The sequence below is a fragment of the Tenrec ecaudatus genome, chromosome 14 (assembly GCF_050624435.1).
Source record: "Tenrec ecaudatus isolate mTenEca1 chromosome 14, mTenEca1.hap1, whole genome shotgun sequence".
Lineage (NCBI taxonomy): Eukaryota > Metazoa > Chordata > Mammalia > Afrosoricida > Tenrecidae > Tenrec > Tenrec ecaudatus.
Genome location: NC_134543.1, coordinates 96,457,231 through 96,483,902, shown reverse-complemented (window position 1 = coordinate 96,483,902; position 26,672 = coordinate 96,457,231). Strand labels below are relative to the sequence as shown.

General features: G+C 42.3%; 1 pseudogene; it reads right to left on the bottom strand.

The window, feature by feature from the left end:
• Positions 1–8,101: 8,101 nt before the first annotated feature.
• LOC142426719 (U2 small nuclear ribonucleoprotein B'' pseudogene) overlaps positions 8,102–26,672 on the bottom strand; it is a 35,194-nt pseudogene continuing 16,623 nt past the window's right edge.

Sequence of the window (26,672 nt, the reverse complement as noted above, 5' to 3'; positions counted from 1 at the left end):
ACTCCCTTGAGAAGAACTAGGTATATCTTCACAGTCACTGTCACTCATCTGCCCATGAACTTGATGGTATCTATTACAACCGTCATTTTTCAAGTGAGAAAACTGAGACTGAGAAAAGTGAAGAGGTTTACCCAAATCCCCACAGCTAGAAAATGGTAGAGTTGAGATTTCAAAGTGGGTCTTTTAGACACTGAGCCATTTTATTTCACACCACTGGACATCCCCTTACAGAAGGGTCTCAGGGAGGAGACGAGCCAGTGAGGGTGTGACAGAGCAATGCTGAAACATACAACTTTCCTCTAGTTCCTAAATGCTTCCCCCTCCTCTGATATCATGATCCCAATTATACCTTACAAATCTGGCTAGACCAGAGGATGTACACTGGTACAGATAGGAACTAGAAACACAGGGAAACCAGGACAGATGATCCCTTTAGGACCAGTGGTGAGAGTGGTGATACTGGGAAGGTGGGTTGCAAAGGGGGAACCTATTACAAGGATCTACAAACCTGTGATCTCCTTCCTGGGGGATGGACAACAGAAGAGTGAGTGAGGGGAGACATTGGACAGTGTAAGATATGACAAAATAATAATTTATAAATTATCAAGGGTTCATGAGGGATGGGGGAGCGAGGATAGAGGGGGAAAAATGAGGAGCTGATGCCAGGGGCTTAGGTGGAGAGCGGATGTTTTGAGAATGATGAGGGCAATGAATGTACAAATGTGCTTATACAATTAATGTCTGTATGGATTGTGATAAGTGTTATATGAGCCCCTAATAAAATGATTTAAAAAAAGAGTGACCATCTCAGTGACCACAGAGGCAGTCCTGTCCTGTCCTTCTACAGTCACTGGGAGTCAGTGTCAACTCAGGGTCTTTGGGATTTTGTTTTTTTGAAACTGTTCATCTATCAAAATAAACAACAAAATTTAAAAAACAGCATCCCTCAGATTCCGAGCTTGGCTATCTTTGCTCTCCTATATAAATAGCTATGGAAGGTGTCATTTGTAGACGAGATAAAAAAATGGATTCATAGATGAAGTGACACATCGCACAATTGAGGAGTCAGGACCAGCCAACAGCTATTGGAATTGAGGAGTCAGGATCAGTCAACAGTTATTGGAATTGAGGAGTCAGGACCAGCCAACATCTATTGGGTTCTCTGGCCTCGTGTAGCCAGCAAGGAACCCTAACATAAGCATGGTCGGTGATGGCAAGGTCAGCATTCAGAACCCGTCTGCTGTCCCTGGGAGAGGGAGAAGGCAGTCTGCTTCTGAAAAGACCTGAAGCCCATGAAACCACAAGGAGACAGTTGTGCTTTGTCCTGTGGACTCACTATGTGCTGGAAGTCACCTCCAGGACAGTGGCTTTGGTTCCCAGCCAGAAGAAAGTTTCTTGACAGTTCGTGCTGTTTGGTGCTAGAGGGAAGAGAGGCCAACACAGGTGAAGAGGAGACTCGATTTGCCATCTTCTACAAGCTGGACCCTTGGCGAACACAAGGGGTAATCTATCCCAAGTGGGCAACCCCCCTCGAAGAAAGAACAGAAAACAGCAGTAGTTTGCCCTACCAGGCTCCTCTAGCGGTTAAATAGAGTCTGGTCATCGCCCATTTGATTCAGCCTGAGAAAGCTACTCCCACTGGTGTCCTTGACTCCAAGGCAGTGCCAAGTCAGCTCTCAAAGGAGAACAAGAGCAGCACCCAGCAGGCTAACGGCCCCCTTCCTGTTTTCCCTTGCATCCTTCAGGAAGCTGCCAAGATTCCATGAGTGGGAAATTCAAAGCACCCACTCAGCTTGCCATACATTCACGATAAGACAGCGGGTCTCAGAAGCAGATTCAAATTCCCAGGCACATTTGGAAATCAATGAAACGTTGACATTTTGCGAGAATATTGTTCCAGGTCGTGTTTTGGCCTGATGGTGTCTGTTGAGCATAAAGCGTGGGACAAAGCCCACATGATAAAGGAAGGGGCCATAGCCCTCTGGCTACCCCCCCCCCACCCCACTCTCTTTAGCTTCATTTATGTGGCTTTCAGAATATAAACAGAACTTTCTCTTGGGAACATATTTCTGGAGTCAGCTTTGAATCCAATTTAAGGGCAATGTTCTCAAGAGCCAGGCCACCATTTATTCCTTGCCCAAATCAGGGGGTGGCCACAAAAGAGGAGGGCTGTTGATGACATAGATTGATCAGGTCGCTGAAACAGCGGGCTTAAGCATGGCACTGGGCTTGCGAAGGACGGGCTATGTTTTATTTTGCTGCACATGTAATCGGAACTAACTCAATGACACCTAAGCGCAGCAGGTCTTTACATTGGGAATGCAATACTGAAGCCAGCTCTCCCCTGCTGATTGGAGATCACAGATCACTAGGTAACCCTTTAGTTGTTGCTTGAGTTGCCATTCACTTTAAATGTGAAGTTGGTAAGCTCGTGCAAAACGGCTTTTTAAAAAATGACTTGGAGTTGTACTGATGGAAAGACTTTGAAAGAATTGGAGGGATCCAAGCTAGGTTTCCAGATAGTTGTGGGGAAGATTATTGATTAATTTGAGTGATGGTTAGTATAGGGATAATCCCACCTATGGCCGTCTGGTCAATTTTGACCCTATAGGACAGAAACCCTGTCTGGTTTTCTAGGGTTGTAAATATCGGTAGAAGGAGGCAGTCTCATCTTCTCACCACAGCGGAACTGGTGGGTTTGAAATGTTCACCTTGTGGCTAGAAGTTCTACGTGTCACCCACTACCCCACAAGGCTCCTTTGTGGAGGCTTAGACCAGCGGTTTTCAATTGGTGGGTCACCACCCCTTTGGGGGTAAAATGACCCTTTCACAGGGGTCCCCTAAGACCATCTGCAAACACGTATTTCTGAGACACCACTCCTCTATCCGTCTCCAGGCAGGTCCGCCCACATGCAGATACACCCACCTAAGACTACCTGGGGTGAAGACTGTTACCCATGCTACACCTTGCTTCCAGGCAAAATTTCACTTATTCATCACTAGAAATAAATATTTCACAATAAGTACTGACACATTGCTTTTTGTGATTAATCACTGTGCTTTAATTATGTTCAATTTGTAACAATGAAAATACATCCTGCATATCAGGTATTTACATGATGATTCATAACAGTAGCAAAATGACAGTGATGAAGTAGCAATGAAAATACTTTTATGGTTGGGGGTCACCACAACATGAGGAAGGGTCATGGGCATTAGGAAGGTTGAGAACCACTAGCTTAGAGGATTCCCATAGAGTTAAAAGATGGGAATTTAGAAAAAGTAGTCATTAGTAAATCATTTTCTAATTTGAACAAATCATACATTTATGGAATATAGCCACTTTTGTCATGATTCATTGTGTTTTGACACAGAATTTGGACTCAACATATTGGCTCTCACAATCTACTTGAAGTAGTCCAGTAACATTAGAGAAGAAAGGCCCACCCTTGATTTTTTTTTGTTATCAATCATTTTATTGGGGCTCTTACAGCTCTTACAATACTCTATACATCAGTTGTATCAAGTGCAGTTGCACATATGTTGTTGCCATCATCATTTTCAAAACATTTTCTTTCTACTCAAGCCCTTGGTATCAACTCCTCTTTTATCCCTTCCTCCCCCATCCTGCCACCCTCCTACCCTCGTGACCCCGTGATAACTTATAAATTATTATCATTTTTATATCTTCCACTGTTCACTGTCTCCCTTCACCCATGATTTTGTTGTCATCCCCTGGGGTGCTGGTGGTTCTAGGTCCATCATTGCGATTGGTTCCCTCTTTCTCCCCCCACCTTTGAGTTTTATAATGAAAATAGAGATAAATAGGAGAGGGGATGGAGGGAAGCTAACAGTTAACAAAAATCTGTGGTAGTGTTGGCATTGTATATCACATTAACTTTAAACTACCGTATATACTTGAATATAAGCCGACCCGTGTATAAATCGAGGTACCTAATTATTACCTGGGAAACCAGAAAAACTGATTGTCTCGAGTATAAGCTTAGGGTGGGAAATGCAGGATATGAATTAACACAGGGACCAGAAGGGAGAGATGGAATGCAGCCACAAACACATCCTTACCAGTTCAGTTGCCGGCGTAAGTGAATCACTATGAGTGCTTCTGCGAATTGGAGCCGTCCATGTCATAGGATGGCTCTGATTGGTTAGATGTGAGTAAACAAACATTCAAAGCTCTGCAGTGTCAGCAGGGCTTTGAATGAACAGCGGAGGAATGGCAATCACCTGCGAGATGTTACACCTCGCTGGGGTACCACTGACTTGTGTATAAACCAAACCCCAGCTTTTCAGCACATTTTTGTCCCGAAAAACTCAGCTTAGACACAAGTATATATGATGTTTCTTTATGTAATAAAGTATAAGATTTTCCCACCATTGTTGGACCTCCACTGGTGGGTCAAATCTTGGCATGAGTCATATGAAAGATTGTGGTCCTCTGATCCTCTTAGATACTTTTATTCCATATTCTGTTCCACATCAATCCCCACATTTCTTAACATGCTGCCTTTTGGTTGCAGAATATAGTATTAAAAGCTGACACCCATTTTTCAGTCTAATTTCTGACTCACTGCTAGCCACTCTGGATGCTACTTGCCTAACTTCTTTCTCTTAGATTCTATTCTCTTTATAAAGAAAACCTTGACCCCGGCCCAAATGCGCCTTCCAGCTATTTTTTAACTGAGGATATTGTGAGATTGTTTAAACACCTTATGCGCACAGAATTTCAGGTTCTTGGAACAAAGGTGTAAATAAAAATAAGATGTAATAATTGTGTCCATAGAGTTTGCTTATTCAGAAACATGCTTCTACAAAGTGATCGATAGAAGAAATCTGTCACCCACAGCAGGTGATTTCATGCTTGAATGCCTTAGCTTCTCTCGCCTGTATTCGTGCTGGTGGTGGTAGTTGAATCAGCTGGACTCCTGGTGGGACAATAGGCATTACCCAGTCCTGTGCTATTTTAACAATAGATAGCATGATGTATCAAGTCCATTGTTGCAGCCACATTATATAAAACAACGTTCTGTTTTAGTCCACAGGATTTTCACGGCTACTTTTCATAAGTATAGAATCTTCTTTTCTTCCTAGTTTGTCTCATTCTGAAAGCTCCACTGAAGCTTGTCAATCATGGATGACCCTGCTGGAATTGGAAGTTTCTAGTGGCATAGCTTTTACAATAAGAGCAGCACTCAAGCCACCACAACCTAATGGGCAGCTGGGTGGTGACCTCTTGCTTACAAATAGAGATAGTAATCACACTCACCTCACAGTTGTCTATGGTTTTGTTGGGTGTTGTGGAATCTACCCTGACTCATCACAGCAAAGTCCTGCAACTTTCCCACAAGAGTTGTTTGAGGTTACTGTTGTGGTCTCTAGGTCAACACAGCTTCTTGAGACTTTCCCTCTTTTTTATTGTCCCTCTATTTGACCACACATGATGTCTTCTTTCTCAGAGATACACTCACTCTCTCCTGATAACATGTCCAAAGCACTTGAGGCAAAGCCTCATCATCCTTACTTCTAAGTAACGTTCTAACTCAACTTCTTCCAAGACACATGTGTTTATTCATCTGATGGTCCATGGCAGTTCCAACAGTCTCTATCAGCATCATAAATAAAAGGCATTGATTCCTCTCCACTCACCAGTGTCACTACCTCTACTGCAATTGGCGAAGGCTGACTCATGGTATTGTCACTACCTCTACTGCAATTGGCGAAGGCTGACTCATGGTATTGTCACTGCATCTACTGCAATCCTGCGAAGACTGACTCATGGTATTGTTGCCTGTCTTTGAGGCTGGTTTAACTCCTAGCTAGCATACATACAACAGAACAGGGGGGGGGGGGCTTTTTAACATTCTGCAACATGCAGATGACAGAACTTTCTTGCTGAAACTGAGAAGGACTTGAAGCACCTGCGGATGAAGATTGCAGCCTTCAGTGTGGACTACAACTTAATGTAAAGAAAACGAAAGTTCTCACAAGTGGACCAATAGGTAACATCATGATAAATGGCAAAACGATTGAAATAGTCATGGATTTCATCTTTCTTAGATCCACAATCATTATCCATGGAAGCAGCAGTCAAGAGATCTTATGAAGTATTTCATTGGGTAAATCATTCCACAAAAATCTTTAAAGTATTGAATGACAAGGCTATGACTTTGAGGACAAAGATGCACCTGACCCCAGCCATACCTTTTCAATTGGCTCCTATACATGTGACGATGGGTAACCCAGACTGAAGAAGAATTGACACATTTGACCTATGGTGCTGTTGCAGACTGTTGAAAGCACATCGAACTGCCAAAAGACTAAACAAACATGTCTTGAAAGAGGTCCACCCAGCCAGGATGCTCCTTGTAAGCAGTGGGGCAATAGTCCATCTCATATACTTTGGACTTTATCGGGAGAGCTCTGACCAGAAGGACTACATGCTTGGTAAGGTAGAGGGGTAGGGACAAAGAGGAAGATCATTGGCAAGATGGGCAACACAGTGGCTGCAACAATAGCTCCAACATAACCATTGGGAGGATGGGGAAGGACCGGGTCTTGTTTCAGTTTGATCTACAGAGGATTGCAATGGTGGTGACCAAGTGTAGGGTACTTGGTAACAGTGACAATACGTATGTGTGTCTCCTGTGGTATGTATCATAGACAACTCTCCTGGGTTTCTCCTATCTTTCTGCTTCAATCTCTTTCACCCCTCCCATACATAGCCCACGCCCAGTCTTTACATGTGGATTCTGTGGAAGATCTTAAGTTTGCCTCAAGTCATCTCATTAGATCTAGTACTTAAATTGGTTGCAAGTCTTTATATCTTTTTATAGTAACTACCTTTTTATTCCATTAGATGTATACTTCTTATTGTCTACTCAGTAATTACAGGTGGACATCTCTCAGGTAAATACAATTATTGTACAAAGGGAAAGAAGCCCTAGGACTGCAGTGGTTAAGCATTTGGCTGCTCACCAAAAGGTCGAGGGTTCTAACCCATTGCCATCTCTGCAGGAAAAAGATGTGGCATGCTGCCTCTGTAAAGATTTACAACTTTGGAAACCACATGGGACAATCCTTCTTTTTTTCCAAATCATTTTATTGGGCTCATACAACTCTTATCACAATCCATACATATATCAATTGTATAAAGCACATTTGTACATTCGTTGCCCTCATCATTCTCAAAACATTTGCTCTCCACTAAAGCCCCTGGCATCAGCTTCTCATTTTCCCCCTCCCTCCCTGTTCCCCCCTCCCTCATGAACCCTTGATAATTTATAAATTATTATTTTGTCATATCTTGCCCTGTTCGACATCTCCCTTCACCCACTTTTCTGTTGTCTGTCTCCCAGGGAGGAAGTCACATGCAGATCCTTGTAATCAGTTCCCCATTTCCAACCCACCCTCCTTCTCCCTTCCCAGTATCGCCACTCTCACCACTGGTCCTGAAGGGATGCTTGGCCCTGGATTCCCTGTGTTTCCAGTTCCTATCTGTACCAGTGTACATCCTCTGGTCTAGGCAGATTTGTAAGGTAGAATTGGGATCATGATAGTGAGGGCGGTGGGGGACTGGAAGCATTTCATATGGGACAATCCTACTCTATTCTAGGGTTGCTATGAGTTGGGATTGGCTGTGAGTTTCACTTAGTACTAAAGGGAATAATATTTTTTCTATTCTAGTCCCGTTGGCCTAATCTAGACATGTTAACACTATTCTTGATGTTTGACCCCACTGTTGCAAGGTCTAGGTCAACCCATCCCATTAAGGGCCTTTCTGTTTTTCATTCACCTGCATTTCACCAGCTGTGATGTCCTTCTCTAGGACTGATCAGAAGTGGGTGAGACAAAATCTTACAGTCCTTGCTTTCTTATTTTTTTTTAATTTTTGGAATACAAATAAAAGTTTGCTGTACAAAATTAAGGCCTTCCTATTTCACAACTCTCTAAGGCTAACAAAATTACTTAGGTCCACAAAGTTTTAACTATCCCCCCTGATGCCAATGATAAAAATGGCCTGACTAAAGGTTATCAAACACATTATAAATAAAGCCACATCCTTTAAAGAAGACTTCCCCTGATATTATGTGTTGGCACAGGTGATCTTCGTGGCACGTGATCCTGTGATGTTAAATCCTTGTAAAGCATCCGTGGCAGCTCCAGCCTGCCCGTCATTTTCAAATCCAACAAAAGCAATGTCATGTCTTCCAGGTACCAACCTGATATCCTTAAAACAAGGAACCCCATTAAACAGCGTGGATAACATCATCTCATTAGTCTCTTCTGGTAAGTTAATAAGGAACAACATAGAGTTTGGAGGATAATCAGGGACCTGAGGACTTGGAGTTGAATTTCCTTGAGTGTTAGCTGAATTTGGTGTTCTTGCCAAGTTTTGTTTGTGGTTGTTTCCGTCTGTTCCAGATCGTTTTGCGTTTTTCCTTTGTTGGCAAAAGTGCCGCGCGTTTTAGATATTATATCAGAATCGGTGTTTACATAATGGATTTGCCATACAATGGAAATCCTTGTAGCTGTCTTCAGGCATTTGTGGATGGGCCCAGTTCTTCAATATCACAGAAGCCTGTGCCCTCATCTTCTTAGTCTTTGAAGCCACAAGGTCTGCCACATGCCAAACCGAGACAGCAGAGTATATAAGGGTCTCTTAAATCTTTCCTTCTTAATTTGGTCATTTATTTTGTTGTTGCAAATTGTGTAATTTGATCAGATATCTATGTTTGGGGCGATACTGTCTAGGCAACTTGATGCCTTCTCCTGTTAAGAGTCCAAAGCCAGAAATAGAAGCATCCTTGCTTTTAAGAAATAGTCGAGCTGTACATCTTCCAAGACAGCTGTTTTCTATATACAGGTAGTCCACAGTATATTCAATACTCTCTGCCAACAACACAATTCAAAGGTATTCATCCTTTCTTCAGTGTTCTGTATTACAATGCAGCTTTCTTATGCACACTAGATGATTGAAATATCATGTCTTGGGTCAGGTGTACCTTAGTCCTCAAAGTGACACCTTTGCTTCAAAATAAACAGATATATAGATAGATAGATAACACAGTATAAAGGTCCAATGCATACATTTTTGATTGGCCTTTAAAAAATCATTTAAAGAAAGATTTCCAGGTCCTTCTTCTTGGTCTGTCTTCGTCTGTAGATTGTGCTGAATCCTGTTTACCATGGGTGACCCTGCCGGCATTTGACATCTTGGTAGCATGGCTTTCAGCGTCACAGCAACACCCACACCACCACAAACTGACAGGCTGGCAGAAGAACACAGTATACAGTCATTCAACATTAGGCTTTCAGTAGGCATTCTCTAGAACAAGAAAAATAAATGGTGTGCATGAATAGTCTACCTATTCCAAATCCACCCTGACTGAAGGCAGAACATGAGCTCCACAGAGAACCGTCCTGTTTGCTTACTTTATGGCTGCCTAGTTACGGCGCTGGCAAAGAACATTGAAAGCATCATGCACTGACGAAAAACACAAACAAATCTGTGTTGGAAGAAATACAGCTGAATGTTCCTTAGAGGCAAGGATGAGGAGGCTTGGTCTCACATACTTTGGATGTGTTATCAGAAGAGACCAGTCCATGGAGAAGGACATCATGCTTGGTAAAACAGCAGGGTAACAAAAGAGAGGAAGACATTTGACAAAATGGATGGACACCGTGGTTGCGTCCAGGAGCTCAATCATAAGGTCAATGGTGAGGGTGGCGCAGGACTGGGCAGGGCTTCTTTCCTTCCGTTATGCTTAGTGGTGCTATTCAGCGGAACTACTTGATGGCACTCATAGGCAACAAGGCTACCTATTAAAACGAGAGTTAAAACAAAAATGAGAGTTGCTTTTAAAGATCCTTTTATTTAATGAAGACTCCAAAATCAAGGGAAATGTCTAGTATTATTATCAGAATCAATCACAAGAATTGACATATAACCCCCTCCCAGGAGGACGAACAACAAAGTAGGCGAAGGGAGACAGAGGACAATGTAAGATATAAAAATAATAATCTATAATTTATCAATGGTTCATGAAGGAGGGTGGGGAAGAGAGGGAAAAGTGAGGAGCTGATATCGAGGCTCAAGTAGAAAGAAAATGCTTTGAAAATGATGGTACCATATGTACCATTGTGCTTGACATGATGGATGAATGTATGGATTGTGATAAGAGCTGTAAGAGCCCCCAATAAAAGTATTTAATAAAAATGTGGAAGAGAAAAGCAGCCAGGGACCACATTCAGATTTTCCAATGCAAGAAAGACCAATCTTAATTTTAGTTCAATGTAATATATGTTTGTAATGCTATAGACAATGAACTCGAGGAAAAATCATGAATAAGACACTTTGAAGGAGCTTATGGATCCAATGGTGCCCTCCAAAAATGGACCTAGGAGCAGAGCACATCCTTTGGACCCAGATTCAGTGCACTATGAACTTCCTAGATACAAGAGAAGATTGTTGCCAAGATACATGGAGATCTCCAACAGACACCAAACCCAGATGCTGAAAGGAGACAAGGACTTTCCCAAAGAGCCGATAGTGAGAGAAAGCCTTCCTCTAAAACCAGTGCCCTGAATTTGGGATTTTAGCCTCCTAAAGCGTAAGATAATAAATAGTTGGTGGTTAAAACCGCCCGTGTTTGGGATTTCTCTTCTAGTGTTTACAGTTATACTGAAATACTTTTTTTTGCTTTATCCAGCTGTTAATTTTAATTTAATTTAGATTTAAATTTTATTAAAACTTTAATCTTTATCCAGGCTAATTTAGACATAATTTCAATGGCTTCAAATAAGAAAATTTCATTGATGACACTATCGGCTACTTGCAAGATATTTCCATTTTCCCAGAGCCAGGTTTGGAACAAAAGGAGCAAAGCTGTGGATCATTTAGAGAATGATTTTTAAGAGAAAGGTCACTGCCTGCTCCTGCAATACTTGTCCACGAAACCCTGCAGAGCAAACCCATTCTGTCCTCTGGAGCCACCATGAATTAGAACAGACTTAACTACAGTTGGAGTGCGTTAGTTATTTAAGAACTTTTACAGTTAGTGTAGAGTAATTTAAAAATCTCTTCTTTATCATGAAGTCTTGTTAGAACTGAGCACCTCCTGGAACAAGCTGCCCAAAAGAATTATCTATAAACCCTCTCCAGTGACTCTTATAGTATAAGCACAAGTCATCCATGCAAAATCAGAAATAAAAACAAAATATCCTCTCAAACGGAATCTTTTCAGACTTGCTACTCACTTATGTGATCTAATAACAGTACACTGTCCCCGCCTCTGCGAATCCCATGTGCATGCTGTACCTGTCTACTTACAAAAGGAAACAAAAGCGAAACTATGTTTTGACATATCCAAATTAAGACTAATAGATGAGGGCCTTCATGTCTGAGCCCAAGAACTGGAATTTCCTGCATTATGGATATTCCATGTTGAAAATGTTACCAGTTTGGCAAAGCAGAATGTAGATGGTTTGGGTGCTGTTGAACTGGATCACTGTGACCTCCTGGAAATTTAAATTCCAAGTTTGATTTTTGAGTTATACTGAGTTCTAGTGGATAAGGAACCTTTGTAGATGTCTGTAGATGTGCTGGAAAACTAAGCCACAAACTGTCAGCCTATTTGCTCATACCCTTTGAGAAGAAATGTCGAGAAGAGAAGAATATTTAAGTCCTAAATTTATAAACAGTAACACCATATATACTTGAGTATAAGCCAACCCTAATATCAGCCGAGGCACCTAATTTTACCACTATAAAAAATGTGCTGAAAAACTCCGCTTATACGCAAGTGTATATGGTAATTTATCTTACATGACAGTCTCATCAGTAGTTATCTACGAAGGAGGAGATATATCACATTTCATGTCCATCTTTCATGTTCACTAAGCAACTGGGTTATTCAGAAAATGATTGTGAAGCGATGGAGCTACTTTAGGGATGAGGACAAGGACTCCAACATCCCCTTGGTACTGCGCTCAAAGAGATGATTCTGTAGCTACTTTATTCTTCTAAATCTTTTAATAGTCACCACATTAGTTATTGCTCCTGAGGGTCGACGGCATGCCCAGTTAGAAGAACTTGCACAAGAGCGTAGCGACTCTTCTACATCTGCTCATCACGTATTTTAAACCTAGAGTGTCCAGACAATTTATTGACTGGACAGCTTTTGAGAGTGAAAGCAGGGGCTATTTATAACTATACCGAGATAGCAGGGACAGGGCAGGACAGTAGCAGTTAGACACTGTCACCTTATCTTATATTAGAGAGCTCTCCTTAATCGATAAGGTACAATGCCCTAATTTGAAGTTCTCACCAGAGGTGGAACACATGCACGCGCGCACGCGCGCACACACACACTACCTGTTTTTCTTAATGACTGGCTGGCAGAAGTGATCATTGGTGAAGGTAGCCTGAGAGAAATGGTATGCCTTCTACATCCACTCCCCAGGCACTGCCAGTTCTAAGTATCAGGACAGACCTTGGAAACCCATACCCACCAACCACAACAGTGGAGCCTCAACACAAATTTCTTCTCTAAACTCTGCTTGACTGCTCTGAGTCTGTACTGTTTCGAAATAAGAAGCAGACGGCCATCTGACTATTGTAGCTTCATTTGTGCTAAAAATTGTCGTTGAAGATTTTCCCCATTATGTAATCTAATGGCGCATAAAGAGTCCACATGATTTCTTCTAGAATAGTTGATTTTTTAAAAATAACAAATAAACAATCTCTGTATCAGATAACGACTTACATGATAGACCTCAAGTTACTTCTTAGTGCCTGGCTTCCAATGGCTAGTCACAAGAATTCATCTGGAAGTCAAGCTTCACATTCTCTTAATTCTCATGCTTGACTTCTTCTGTTGATGCTCTTGTCCTTCTTCTAAATTTGTTAGTTTTCTAAAGTTTTCCGCTTTTAGTGTTTAACTGCTCTTTGCTGACAAACTAAGTTTGAACTTCTCAGTCTGCACTCATGAACTCCTGCCACACCCAGCAATCTTTCTCCAATTGAACTACGACTTTTCTCAATGTATCCTCTATAGTTTCCCCCCTCGGTGTCTATATTAATGCGATTTCCACTATTTGGGGGTTTGAGCAAATTGAAAAGTTTAATGGCTCTTTTGTTAGTTGCCACCAAATCTGTTTGGATCCATAGCAACCCATCTCTGTGCAACAGAACGAAACATTGCCAGGTTTGGTGCTATCCTCCCGATAGTGCCTATGTCTGAGCCCCTGATTGCAACGTTTCCCTTTTTCTCTGCCCCTGTACTAAGCGTTGGGTTGCCCACCACAAGGTCAGCAATTCTACACCAGCCCCTTCTCAGGGAAAGATGTTGCCTTCTATTCCCGTAAAGAGTTACAGTCTTGGAAATCCTTACTGGCAGTTCTACCCTCTCCTATAGGGTCGCCGTGAGTCAGAGTTGACTCCATGATAGTGAGTTTGGGTGGGTGTGGCACAGTGGCCAGCATGAGAGCCTTTGCCAGGGACTCGTCTCTCCTGACTCCAGGTCCAAAGTAGGTGAGACAAAGGCTCGTCATCCTTGCTTCAAAGGCGCATTCTGGCTGTATTGCTTCCAATACAGGGTTGCTTGTTCTTCTCATAGTCCATGGTACTTTCAATAAGCCTCACCAGCACCACAATTGAAATGCGTCGATTCTACTTCAGTCTTTGTTTTTCAATGTCCCACTTGTACAGGTATATGAGGTGACTGACAGAAATATGATGCATAGGGTCAGGCACAGCCAGGTCTTCAAAATAATTTCTTTTTAACATCTTAATTGTTACGGTGGGGATTGTGGGAGATTATGTAGGAAGAATTAAAAGACTGTGACACTCAGAGCCCATTGGAAGAGAAAATGTATATATACCTGGTTTGGCCTGCAGTCATTATTTTTCCATATGGAAAGATTTGTTCTTTAGAACCTACCCACGGAAAAAGTTGGAATCTGTTTCCCTGCTAGGGTGTGGGAGAAAGAAGTGGTCTGGAGATGGTGTTGAGAAGGCAGAAGTTATAAAAACCATGTTCTCAGGTATAAGTCAAACCCAACTCATCTCCATCAATTTGAGTCTGACTCATGGCAACCGTGGAGGCATATTGGTTACACTTTGGGGTACTAACCTCAAGTTCAGCTGTTCAAAACTGCCAGCTGCACTGAGGGAGAAAGACGAGGTTCTCTATTCCTGTAATAAAGAACACTCTCAGAGACCCACAAAGGCAGTTAGACCCTGTTCTCTAGCCCGGACTCTTCTTTCTTTGATGGTTGTGATAACCCTACTTCTGCTTCTCATTTTAAACCTGGTAGAATGGTAAAACTGACCACTTCTCTCTGGCAGCCGAAAGCCACTTCTGTCTTTCTCAGAGTAGCTTGCCGGTCTGAACTGCTGAAACCATCAGCAGCCAACGTGTAACCCACTAATCCACCAGGGCTCCCACCTGTCAGAATGGACTCAGTAGCAGTAAGGTTTTCTTGGCTTTGTTTTTGGAATAACTGGAAGATCCATACCAAGTAATTCACTGTTCCACAAATAGCTAAGAACTGTTGCTTCTCAAAAATTAACATTTTAACTCCTTTGCTTTTCTGTGGACTCCATGGTGGTACACTGTGTTAAGCACTAAGCTGCTAACTGAAAGGTCCTGGCTCTATTTATTTTAGTGCTCACATGATACCTAATGTGACCAGTGGGAGTCTCTTCAAGCTGGCTCTTGTGTCACCTGCCTCAGGATTTGGAATTGTACCCATGCTTTTCAATAACTAGGACAGCTCCTCAACTTACTTTTCCTTCTGTTATGTTACAACATGGTGGGGGACTGGATAGAGAGGATGGGATGTACAATCAATAGTTTCAACTCTGAGGTTGGAAGGTGGGTGACTTCTAACTTTTGAACCTCAATTTCCTCACTTACAAAAGGCAGTAAATAATATTGCCCTGACTGTTTAAAGGGGTTGGTGTTGCATATCAAATAAGAGAAGACATGAAAGTGCCACACAAGATGTGAATCTTTAACCCTATGTAAGATTTATGTAAATGTTACCACTGAGCTACACTTGGATTGTGATAATGATATGAAGCCTAATTTTCGCAAGCAGATATGCTGGGTAAGGTAGTAAACAATGGCATGGAAATAGAGGTGTTGTGGGAAATACCAATGACGCGAATGTTCTGATGAAGGCTGGCAGCAGAGATTAATTTTCCCAAGGCCTTCATATAGTCTCTCTTCAACGGGAAGTGTTCTCTTTGCTAAAATTGTCATTCCTTTGATGGAATTCCAGATGACCAGGGTTTAGAATAGGCGCTGTGGAGTGTTATTCCAAAGTTAGTAGGACTTTGCCTTTCAGTTAAAGATTGGCGCTGACCTGACATGCAATTCCCTGGAAAGGCAGTTATTCATGCTTCTCAAAGATCCATCTCATTTATCATGCAATGTCTGAAGGGCTTTCAAGATTACACCGAGGATCTGGCTGCTGCGAACATCTCTTCCATTGGGAAGAGAATCATTGTCATTGATTCCTTTGCTTAATTGTCTTCTGGCGCTCCAGAAAAAAAAACAAACATAGGCTTTGTGCAGCTCTGGAGAAGAGATGCTTGTTTCTTAAAATTTAAGTGTTTACTCGAAGAGTTGGGTTAACTTATTTATAATGAATAAAACTTTAAATTGAGTGAAAGCATGCATGCTATCTGAAGGAAAAAGTAAATTATTTTGAGACGTGATACTTCAGGAACTTCCTCTAGGAGGAGTCTTCAAAAAGTTCAGGGAAAATGTATATCATTAAAAAGAATTATGTATAGATTTTAAAAATTATAGCCAAATAAGTTCATATGAACTTGCTAGAGGAAACACTGGTGGCGCAGTGGATTCGGCATTGGACAGCTGACCGTGGGGTTGGCGACTCAAACCCACAGCAGCTCCCTAGGCACAAGGCTGCTGTTCCTGGAAAGCTGTGCTCTCCTGAGAATCCCAAGGATCAGTCCTGCCAGGTCCTGTAGGGTGGCTGTGACTTGGAATTGACTCACTGACAGGGAGTTATGGTTGGGCAACTTCTCCTAACACATCAGCATAGGATCTTGTTTAAGGCACTAAGGAGAAGGCCTCTATCAGAGAAACATGAATTATGCTAAAACCAAAACAAGATCAAACTTTTGGTAAAGCTTCAAGGGATGGAAGAATGGTAAAATCACTGATACTTCCCCCAAAATGATGAGGACAATGCCCTTGCCTCCCAAACCACCAGTTTATAAAAGGGATACCTCAAATTCAGATGGCACGAGGAGATGAAGCCCACAGTGGAAGACCATGCACATCAATTTGCAAGGAACTAATTAAGCTCAGTGCCCTAATCGAAGAGGATTGACCGTTAGCAGCAGAAATAACCGCCAACACCATCTCGATGGAGTCTGCATACACAATTTGGATGGAAAAAAATTAAAGTTGAGCTACCTTTTTGCTCTATGGGTGTCAACATTGTGCCCAGATCAACCGCAGACCTGAACAGGGCTTTTAAGGGAAATTCAAACCAATGAGATCAAGATCTTGCAGTATTTCTTCAGAGAATTATAACAGGAGATGAAACATGGTTTTACAAGCATGATCCTGAAGACATAGCACTATCACAGTCAGGGCTACAAAGTGGTGGAAGCAGTCAGTTCAAGGAAAAGTAGACCCATCAAGAACCAAGGTCATGGCCACTGTTCTCTGGGATGGTCAAGACGTTTCGTTTGTTGACTTTCTGCATGGCCGAAGACCAATCACATATGCAGATTCTGAGATTGTTTCGAGAAAGTTAGCCAACGCTTCAGCAGAGAAATGCCAAGAAAGCTTTATTACCATGACCCTGATTCTGCCCAATCCTCTCATCCAACAAGGGCAATATCGGGAAAATTTATATGGGAAATCATGCAGTATCCACTTTGCAACCCTAATTTGGCTCCAGTTACTTATCATTGTTCCTTAATTTAAAAAAATCTTTGAAGGTCCCCACTTTCTACAGCTATGATAAAAATGAGATCCCATTGACATGATTCAATTCCCAGGACTCCCAGTTCTTTAGGAACGATCTAAATGGCTGGTATAATCATAAAAGTGTCTTGACCTTGACAGAGCTTAGGTTGAGAGATAAAATTTATATTTTAAAATTTAGTCTTGCAAGTCCATGCTCAATGAAGGCTCCTCATAGATGGGAGGCTGGTAGACATGAGAATTTGCACATGACGATTGCATTTGTTTTATGTCATCTGAGTTGAATTTTGAGTTCTGGCCAAAGTTATTCATCCAAGGGTGAATGCCCTTTAGCCCAGGCTGGGATGATTGATTGCCAGCTCCACATCTTTCCAGGTATTTAGGTTGAAAAAACTGAACAGGACTTATTTTTGTTACTATTGCATGCTGCTGATTGGATTCCAACTCATCGAATCGTAACCCTATGTACAACAGAAAGACGCACTGCCCTGTCTGGCACCATCTCCCAGGTGTTGTTTGAGCCCATTGGTGCAGCCACTGTGTTCGCTGCTGTTCGTGACGCTTTCAGTGGCTAATTCTCAGAAATGGACAGTCTACTCCTTCTTCCTAGTCTGCTCTTAGTCTGGAAGCTCTGCTGAAACCTGCTCACCTTGCAAGAACTTGCTGAGGTTGGAAATGCCATTTACAAAGCCTGCATAACCAGTATGACAAACTGGCAAGTGGTGGAAATGATATTTAAGCGATCCTAATTTTCACAGTTGGAGGAAAGATGCCTGAGACGCTATTCCACGCCTAGTCCTTCAACAGCACTGTGCTACAATACCAAAGAAGCCACAGCATTGTAAACCAACCCTCACTGCCACTAGAGCGTGTTTCACCACCATTTCAGTTGCCACTGCCTATATGATTTCCATGAGCTGTTATAGGCTCCATGACAGAATTCTTTCATGGAAGAGACCAGGGTTCAACCCCCAGATCATGAACCTCGTGTATCACCTCCATCCGATTGTCAGGAGAGGTTTTCCTTTTTCTGTGATGCTGAATAGGTTACAGGGGAGCTTCAGACGAAGAGGAGCTAGGAAGAAAGAGCCAGTGATCTACTTCTCAAAAGAAGCCAATGAAAATCCCACAGGTCACAATAGCCCAAGCCACAGCTGATCACGGGGATGGTGCAAGACTGGGCAGCGATTTACTCTGTTGTGCATGAGATCACTGTGAGTTGGGAGATGACTCGATCACAGCTATGGAAATAGCAAGTATGGTTTGATTAGCTGAATGGATGTTCAGGCAACATAATTTGAACAGAGTGTAAAGTATTTGCACATTAGACCTTGTTCCCTTGCTATTTTGGAACTCTAGTTTTCACCCTGGGAACAAGCCAGAACTGGCCTGCTGAGTATGAGAGAGGTGACTGAGATGTCCTCTAGGATCCCAGTCAGCCAAGGTCACAGATGACTTGGTTCACAGATGATAGCAAAGCCGTGAGTTATCTAAGCTGAAAGTAGCTGAGAAACCACTCGCTTGAGCCTAGCTCATAGCTTCAACTCTTCAGAATGGTGTGCTTTAAAACACTGACATGTAAAATTGTGAAGTTATTATATATTCAGAGGAGGTTGCAAATACAGTACCCTTTATCCAACATACCTTAAAGGGTGGCTTTTTTACATATCTGTTATTAGTTACCCTCCAGGTGCCTCCAACTCATGGTAAGCTATTATTTTACAGAATAAAATGTCTGGTTCAGTGCCATCTCACGACTGTTGGCATGTTTGTACATGTTATTGTGACAGCTGGGTAGTGTTTTCCAACCTACGGGGCACACCTTCCAGGACTCTATCAGACAATATTCTGATGTGGTTCATAAAATTTTCTTTGGTTATTTTCCCAAAGCATATCACCACACCTTTCCTCCTAATCTATTTTAGTCTGGAAGCTTTGCTGAAACCTGCCCACCCTACATGACCCTGCTGGTATTTGAACTATCAATGGTATAGCTTGCAGCCTCAGAGTTGATTTGCATTTTCGGAATGACTAATGATGCGGAATATTTTTGTGTGTTTGTTTGCCTTCCATTTCTCCTATCCAACGAAACATCTCTCACGCTTGTTACTCATGTTCTAACTGAAATATTTTCTTTCCTTTTTTTACTGCTGAGTCTGTAGCATTCTCTGTCAGTGTACTTTAGAAAATAATCTTTTGTTGGTAATTTGGTTTACACACATTTTCTCCTAGTCTTTAGTTTAGATTCTTATCCTCTTTACAGGTCTTTTGCAGTGCACATTTAATTTTAATGGCATTCAGTTTATTGATTTTTCTCCAGTAAATTACATTTTCCTGGGTGTCATATTTAAGAGTTCTTTACCTAGCCCTAGAGCCTAAGGATTTTTTTTTGTTTCTTGTTAAAGTCTTATAGTTACATGCTCCACATTTAGGTCTATGGTCCATTTTAATGACTTGTGTATATGGCGTGAGGTTTAGGTTTTATTTATTTATTTTTTGCCTACAGATGTCCTGTTACCCCAGCAAAGTTTGTTGAGAAGACTATTCATTCTCCATCGAATTAATTATGCTCCTTTGTAAAAAACAAACATTAGGCACATTTAGATTGGTCTATGACAGGGCTTCCTCTTTTGTGTCCTGGACCGATGTGTCTCTTACTTTGCCGGTACCACACAATCTTGATTACTCAGTGTATATACGAATGTGTTGTCTGAAGAGAGCACAGAGTCCTTCTTTCCTATTAATTCTTCATTTAAAACATGTCATAGCTGCTATCGTTTCTTTTCTTACCTTATATCATAGTTTCCTAGGGCTTTTTCATCAGAAGCATCACAAGGAAGCGGTTTTGAAAAATAGAAATTCATTTCATCAGTTTCTCCCTGTCCACAGTCCTTGGTGATGTCCCGTGGCACCTGTCATTCCCTGGGTATAAACAACCCTGTGTAAAATCTGTTTTTTTTAAAAAAAAAATACTCAGTCAAGATTTGATTTAGAATCCATCTTTATAATGTTCTAGTGAACCTAATTAATTAAAAAAAACCAAATCTATTTTCTAACCAGATTGTAGCTACAGGCATTGGAGTTAGGATTCCAATACTCAGTTTGGGAGAGGGAACAAAATTTCACCTTTTTATTTTTGCATCTATGAGAAAATTTCATTTGGTTTTGAAAGGCATTATGTGACGCGTATGGACCAACTTAGGGAGAATTGCCATATTTACTACATCGTGTTGCTCCTGACTCACAGCAGCCCTCTAGGACAGAGCAGAGCTGCTCCTCAGCATTTCCCAAGCCGTCAGTCTTTTTAGAAAATGGCCTCTGGTTTCTCCTTCAGAGTGGCTAGTGGGTTTGAACCACTAACCTTGCACTTACAGCCTAATACCTAGCCCACAACACTACCAAGACTCATTGAAAAAGAATAAGGAAGAGAAGAAAGCATAGATCGGAGTGTTTGGGGGCAGGAGACTGGCTTGCAGAACGGGGTGCTCTTTGGGGGTTTCTCAGTGCTCAAGGAGATTTTGAACATCTGCCCCAGCGGGGCAGAGCCAAGGGCTGAGAGATCCAGGAGCAGAGAGAGATCTGTTTGCCAGCATGGCCAAAAAGAGGAATTGTGGACAAAAGAAGTGTATCCTTAATGCTTTCTGAACATGCCAGCTTCCCACGTACACGTCCATCAGTGTGAGTGTTGTCTGTGTTGCTATAATATTGAACCCAACAGAGAAGCCAGGGACAAGGACGGTTAGTATCAGAAGGAAAAAGGATGGAAATGGAGGCATGTCTGATCTCAGGCTTGGCCTGGTGTAAAGTTGGAGATTTCTTCTTCTTAGTGAAGAGTAGGTGGCGTAGTGGTTATGTGTTAGGCTGCGATCCACATGGTCGGCAGTTTGAAACCACCAGCAGCTCCACAAGAGACAGACTGGGCTTTCTACTCCCATAAACAGTTCCAGTCTCTGAAACCCACAGGAGGTCGCTCTGAGTCGGCACTGATGATGATGTGTTTGGTTTGGGTTGGAGTACAGCTGGAAGAGACGACGTACGGTCTCCAGGCCATTTTCTAAGAGGGCTGGGGAAATCCTCTGTCACGACAAGGTATTGGCACCTTGCAGACAATGTGGATGGCCCCAAAGGAGAGCGAGTCCTCAGTATTGTGTGTCTGGCTGGTTAACCTCCCGCGATCAGCTTACACAGCACTACTGCTTTTGAGTCACAGCGACTGAACTGTGACTCAGTTTTCTGGTCACGTACTTGGTGCAGTGCAAGCTGTTGTTCAGAACCAGTGGTTTGGGGAATCAATCTGGATACGTGTTTGGGGACCTTCCACCTCCATGTCTCCTTCTCCCTACTGTCTGTGAGAAGCACTTGGATGCTGTGGTTCTGCTATTGTAATCTGTCTCCTCTGGCAAGGGAGATGTTTTTGCTTTTCAGGCTGTCATGCTAAGCGCAAACCTCATTCAGTTGGAGCATGTTTCCTTTCTTCCTTACCACATCTAACTACGCAGCCACAGGCAGGAAGTCTGGCTACTTCACTTGCTGCACCCTGAAGGGAAGGGATAAGCCTTGTCTTACTTCTGGGCTCACTTTAGTCCTCAGGCCAAGTCAGGTCCAGAAATGGATTCAAAATGGACCTTTCCACTTTGAATTAAAAAACTTGAGTTAGCTTTGCAAGGCTCTTTGTTTACTTCAAGGTAATTAAAGTGTTCTAGGTTTGGAGGAGAAAGATGCTTTGGGCATTACTCATCTGGTGTTTTTAAATGAGGGGTTTGGCATCTCTTTCCAGGGGTGAGTAATTTCATTTGCGGTGAGTGTTTGCATGCAGATAAGCCACCAGTCAAAATAATCCCGAGGCTGCACTCAAAAACGTGTCTGGGGAAACGTGAAGACTGTCGTGTTGTAAGTTGGGGTTCAGCAGATGCGAGGTCAAAGCTCTACCAGGAGGGTTTAGAAGGCAAACTAGAACACCGAGGGACTGGTCATTGTATGTGCGTGTGCCTGTGTTTGCATGGGAGAAAGATAAAGACACAGAGACTGAGATCTACAGAGAGAAAAGAGCTACAGGACGACAGACGGCTGGGGAGAGAGAGACAGAGACTGAGAGTAGAGACAAAGAGAGCCAAAAGAAAAAGTGACAGAGGCAACAAACTGGCTATTTTTGACAGTTCAGTTACAATTGGAAAACTGAACTAAGTGAGCAAAAAATTGCCTGGTGATCACCAAGTACAAATACAAGGCAAAAATGAGACTATTCACCAAATGCCAGGTTTAGTATAGAATATAAACTTGTACAAAATTATGATGTTCTTTCTTAGCAAGAGGAATGGGGTATGAGATTGCTTGTAATGAGGTGATATGAGATGAAAGGGCGGCACACTGCAGGATGCACTATGGTTGGTTTCCAGTTAGGCTCTGAGACCTAATTCAGGAAGTCTGGGTCCCTCATTTGGCTAGCTTCAGTCAGCATCACCGCAGTGCAGCCGTGATGCCTGGGGAACCTCAGAATTAGAGAAAGATGCCCAGATAGTCATCATCTCGGTTTATCTTATCGCAAATACGCCAACTAAGGAATAAATTCATGCTAGATGCAATACAATAAGAATGCTTATATTAGGACAGACCTTTCACAAGTTGCTTTCACAGGCAGCATCCTCTTGCATATTTCAGACTAGTCTTTGGGGGAGATGTTATCTTTTTTCTCCTCCGACAAGAAAAGTAAAGCACAGAGAGGCTAACTGGCTTGGCCAAGCCTTAGAATGAGAAAAAGGCCAAACTGCACTTGAATTCAAAGGCTATCTTCTTCCATACTACCATGGAGCTTACTGCCTGCTAAACAAAGTGCTACTTGTGATTATGCATTTTGCTTCATTTCCCATTCCAACTGTGTTATGGAAAGTGATAGAGTTCAGGTTTATATACAATTAGCGATATCCAAATTCACGGCTGGAAGCTAATGAAAGCATACAATAAATGTGTTTCCCAGTCACAACGTTGAGAGAGGGCCAATAGAGATACATTCGGGAGGAATGATCTACTTTTCTAGGTCAAATGAATAAATTCGAAGACTTTTGACCTTCAGTGTTAAAAAATGATAGCTAGTTTAATCATTGAAACGTAGTAGATTTTAGAGAGGTTTTCCTCAAGTTCCACTTAAGTTCTTATTGTTTGGTGATGATTGGTTTGATTTCCTGTGCCGCTTAATCCACGCAGAAGCAGAGTGACCAACTCACTGACCAGACAGAGTAGGGGAGGCTGGGTTTGCGCAGTCTCAGCTTGTTGGTCTAATAGAAGGGGACATGGCCTAGAGCTCAGAATGTGAGAGTATTTTTGTACTTCACGAAATGTAATCTTAGGGAATGGAAGAACATCATTTCATTTAAAATTTGTGGTGTTGAGGCTAGGGATTAGACTGCTAACCTTAAGACTGGCGGTTCAAATCCATCAGCAGTCCTGTAAGCAGAAGATGAGGCTATCTGCTCTGGTCAGGTCCACAGGCTCAGAAACCCTGTAAAGGGTCACTGTGGATTGGAATTCATTGGTGGAAGAGAATTGGGTGTGGGTTTGACTTCGTTCTGTAATGGAGGTACTGAAAATCACAGGAAGTGTAGAGTCAGCCTTTTTCAATTTGGGCTAGGTTACAATCTTAATGTTGGGAGAAATAGGTGAAAGTGTAATTAGGTGATAAAAAACTAATGTGGCTGCTTGCTTAGCATTGCAAGTTAAATTTCACATAAACTTATAACATGGATTCTGGTTTCATAATGGTTAGTTAATATTGGTGGTAAATTTGATTGGAAGATTATTTTTCTCTTTGATTCAGGAAGCTGATTCCAAGTAGAAAAGCTCAAGTCAAAGAAACAATCCCAACTGTCTTGATTTTCAGAAGATAAAGCTTTGGCAAGCTATCGCGTACCCTGATATTTATGTCCTATAGCATGATTGTGCTTTCAATTGGGTGTTTCTTAAAGGACAAGATCTCAAAAGGCTGGCAAATTGGATCCAGGTATCTGAAAAATTCACATCCTTCTTCGGAAGAGCAGCATATGAAGGTGAAGATGTCATAGACCTGTCTTGCCGAAAAGCTGAATGAGAAAGAATGAGTTTATGATTTTCAACTCAATAAGTATTCCTGCAATACCAGTTGGATAGCTGGATCACTAAGGAGCCCTGATGAAGCAGTGCAGGGTACTGCTAGCCACAAGGTCAGCAGTTTGAACCCACCAGTCACTCTGTGGCAGAAAGATGAGGCTTTCTGAGTTGGTAAAAATTACAGCCTTGGCACCTGACGGAGAACTTCTACTCTGTCCTCCAGGGTCACTTTGAGTCGGAATCCACATGACGGCAATCAACGAGTTAGCGTGATCTGGCTCTCTGCCAGGTGACTTGATACTTCCTGATCTTGGTGGGGTTTGATATGTTGTTACTAGCGTCATTTCACAGACTGAAGACAAGGAAGCTCATGACAGAAATTAGAAGGGGAAGAGATGGAATTTAAGCCCAACCTTCTGAGATGAACTCTTCTGTACTCTTGCTGATCCCTGTTAGGATCTCTGGAATGCTCCGCTGTCTGGGACCAACTGAATTCTAGAGAACCCTTAGTGTAAGCATTCTTGCTTCAGTGGCAGGATCCTCTCCCCCAGGCTGGAGACCTGAGTTCAGTTCCTAAACAATACACCTCATGCACAGCCACCACCTTGTCAGTGGAGGCTGGCACATTGTGTGATGCTGGACAGGTTTCAGTGGAGTTTCCAGGTTCATAGAGATGAGGAAGAAAGACCTGGGAATCAACTTTGGGAAGAATCAGTCAGTGAAAACCCCATGAATCAAAAACGATCTGACTGTGTGCCTGGTACTGCCACAAGTCAAGGGCCAATTTATGACAGCTAACAGCAGAGAGCCCTTGCTTTTCTCCAACACGGATTTTTCTATAAGCCTGAAAAAGACATATCAAGAATTCAAGCAGCATTGGTTTTCGGCAAACCTGGCTTCTTATGCAAGGCTCAAGAGAGTTTTACAGGCCTTACTTTTATTATTGGCAAGGAATTTAAATCACTATGGAATATCATCTAAAAAGCTGTCCAAAGGATGCTTCTAGGGGAGAAATAGAATGGATAGTTTATCCAACCAGGTGATAGGTGTGATAGTCTGAGTACTTTAGAGAAACAAATCCACAGAAACTCAAGTATAATAGAGAGTTTAATATAAAAGGTTAATTGCACATCAAGAAAACATCCCAACCCAGTGCTGCCCAAGCCCACAAGTCCAACATTATCCCCTATGTCTGACTCCAATCCACAAAGTCCTCCTCCATCTCACAAAACACAGGCAATGATGCCGACTGCAGGAGGAAAGCCGAATCAGTGAGTGTGTAAGCATCTCAGCACTGACCATGGTCTCCACATGGCTGCTCCAGCACCCAGGGCTGCATCGTGGTAGGTCCATGCAGCTTCTCTTCAGGGATGTCTTGCAGGAAGTGAGCCTTGCCAAATGAAGCAGGGAACTGCTAAGGCAGCTGCACCCTGGTCCGACCATCAGAAATCAAGAGACCTGAGAACTAGAAAGGCGAGGCTCACCGAGCCATTTATCCCTCCGCCCTTCAATTAACCCCACATGTGTTTATCAGCCAGGTTGGCACAATAAACTACCTCAATAGGCAAGTGGAAAATTGAAATAAGAGGCATTTCATTTTATTGTATCAATGTGTGAAAAGATTTAACATGTGATTCTCAAAATAGCTGAACAGGGGAGGGGGTAGAGCAAACTATCAGGGAGGGGAAACCACCTCGGTCGTGCTGTGAGCTCGTGTTGGGCTGTTCACCTCGACACCGTCAGTGCAAACCTCCTAACGCTCCTGGGGAGAAACTAAGGCGGTCTTTCTTGTAAAGACTTCCAGTCTCTGAAAGCCTATAGAAGGTCACCATGCACTGCCCTTGACATGCGTGTTTTGTTTTGTTTGCTCTCGGAAGAGTCCACAAAACAAAAAATTAAGTACTCATTGTATGCTCTTTGGCTCAGCTTACATATATATAATAAATATATGTATATAAATATAATATATATAACAAAAATTGTGCTAAAACTCTACAGGGAGGATGAGGGAAGGAATATGGGTCTAGGAGTAGAGAGAAGGAGGGAATGTCTAGTCCTTGACATCACTACATTCATTCAACAGCCCCGAACTGTCCAACCAGTTTCTAGGTAAAATTTTACTCCAGTCAAAGAAAGAGCCCAGTGTCCAGAAAATGCAAGAGAGCCACTCACTCTGTTTTGTTTTGTCCTCAAGATCGCTCAGTTCATTTACAAGGATCTAAATCGTTCTTGGTCTTGAGCCTGAAACTAGATGTCTCTAATATAATCGCTCCACTTTAGTTTTATAAAGCGAACCCCAGACATGCTACTATGTGGGTTTTGTTTGCTTTGTTTAGAAGGTAACATGAAATCCTTAGGACTTTAAAAAGGGTGAAGACCCCACTGAGTAGAAGTAGAAACTTCTAAGTAGAAGTTTGAACAAGAGGCATCAGTCTTGAGTTACATCTGCTTCTGTCAACAGGTGTCAGGGGAAGCCAGCCCCTAACACATCATTACGGGTCCGGTAGGCACAATTGTACAGTGATAATAAGAAAAGATCATAGTAAAGTTACAGAGAGCATGAGAGATAGAAGTATTGAAATAAATGGAGTCAGACACGATTCA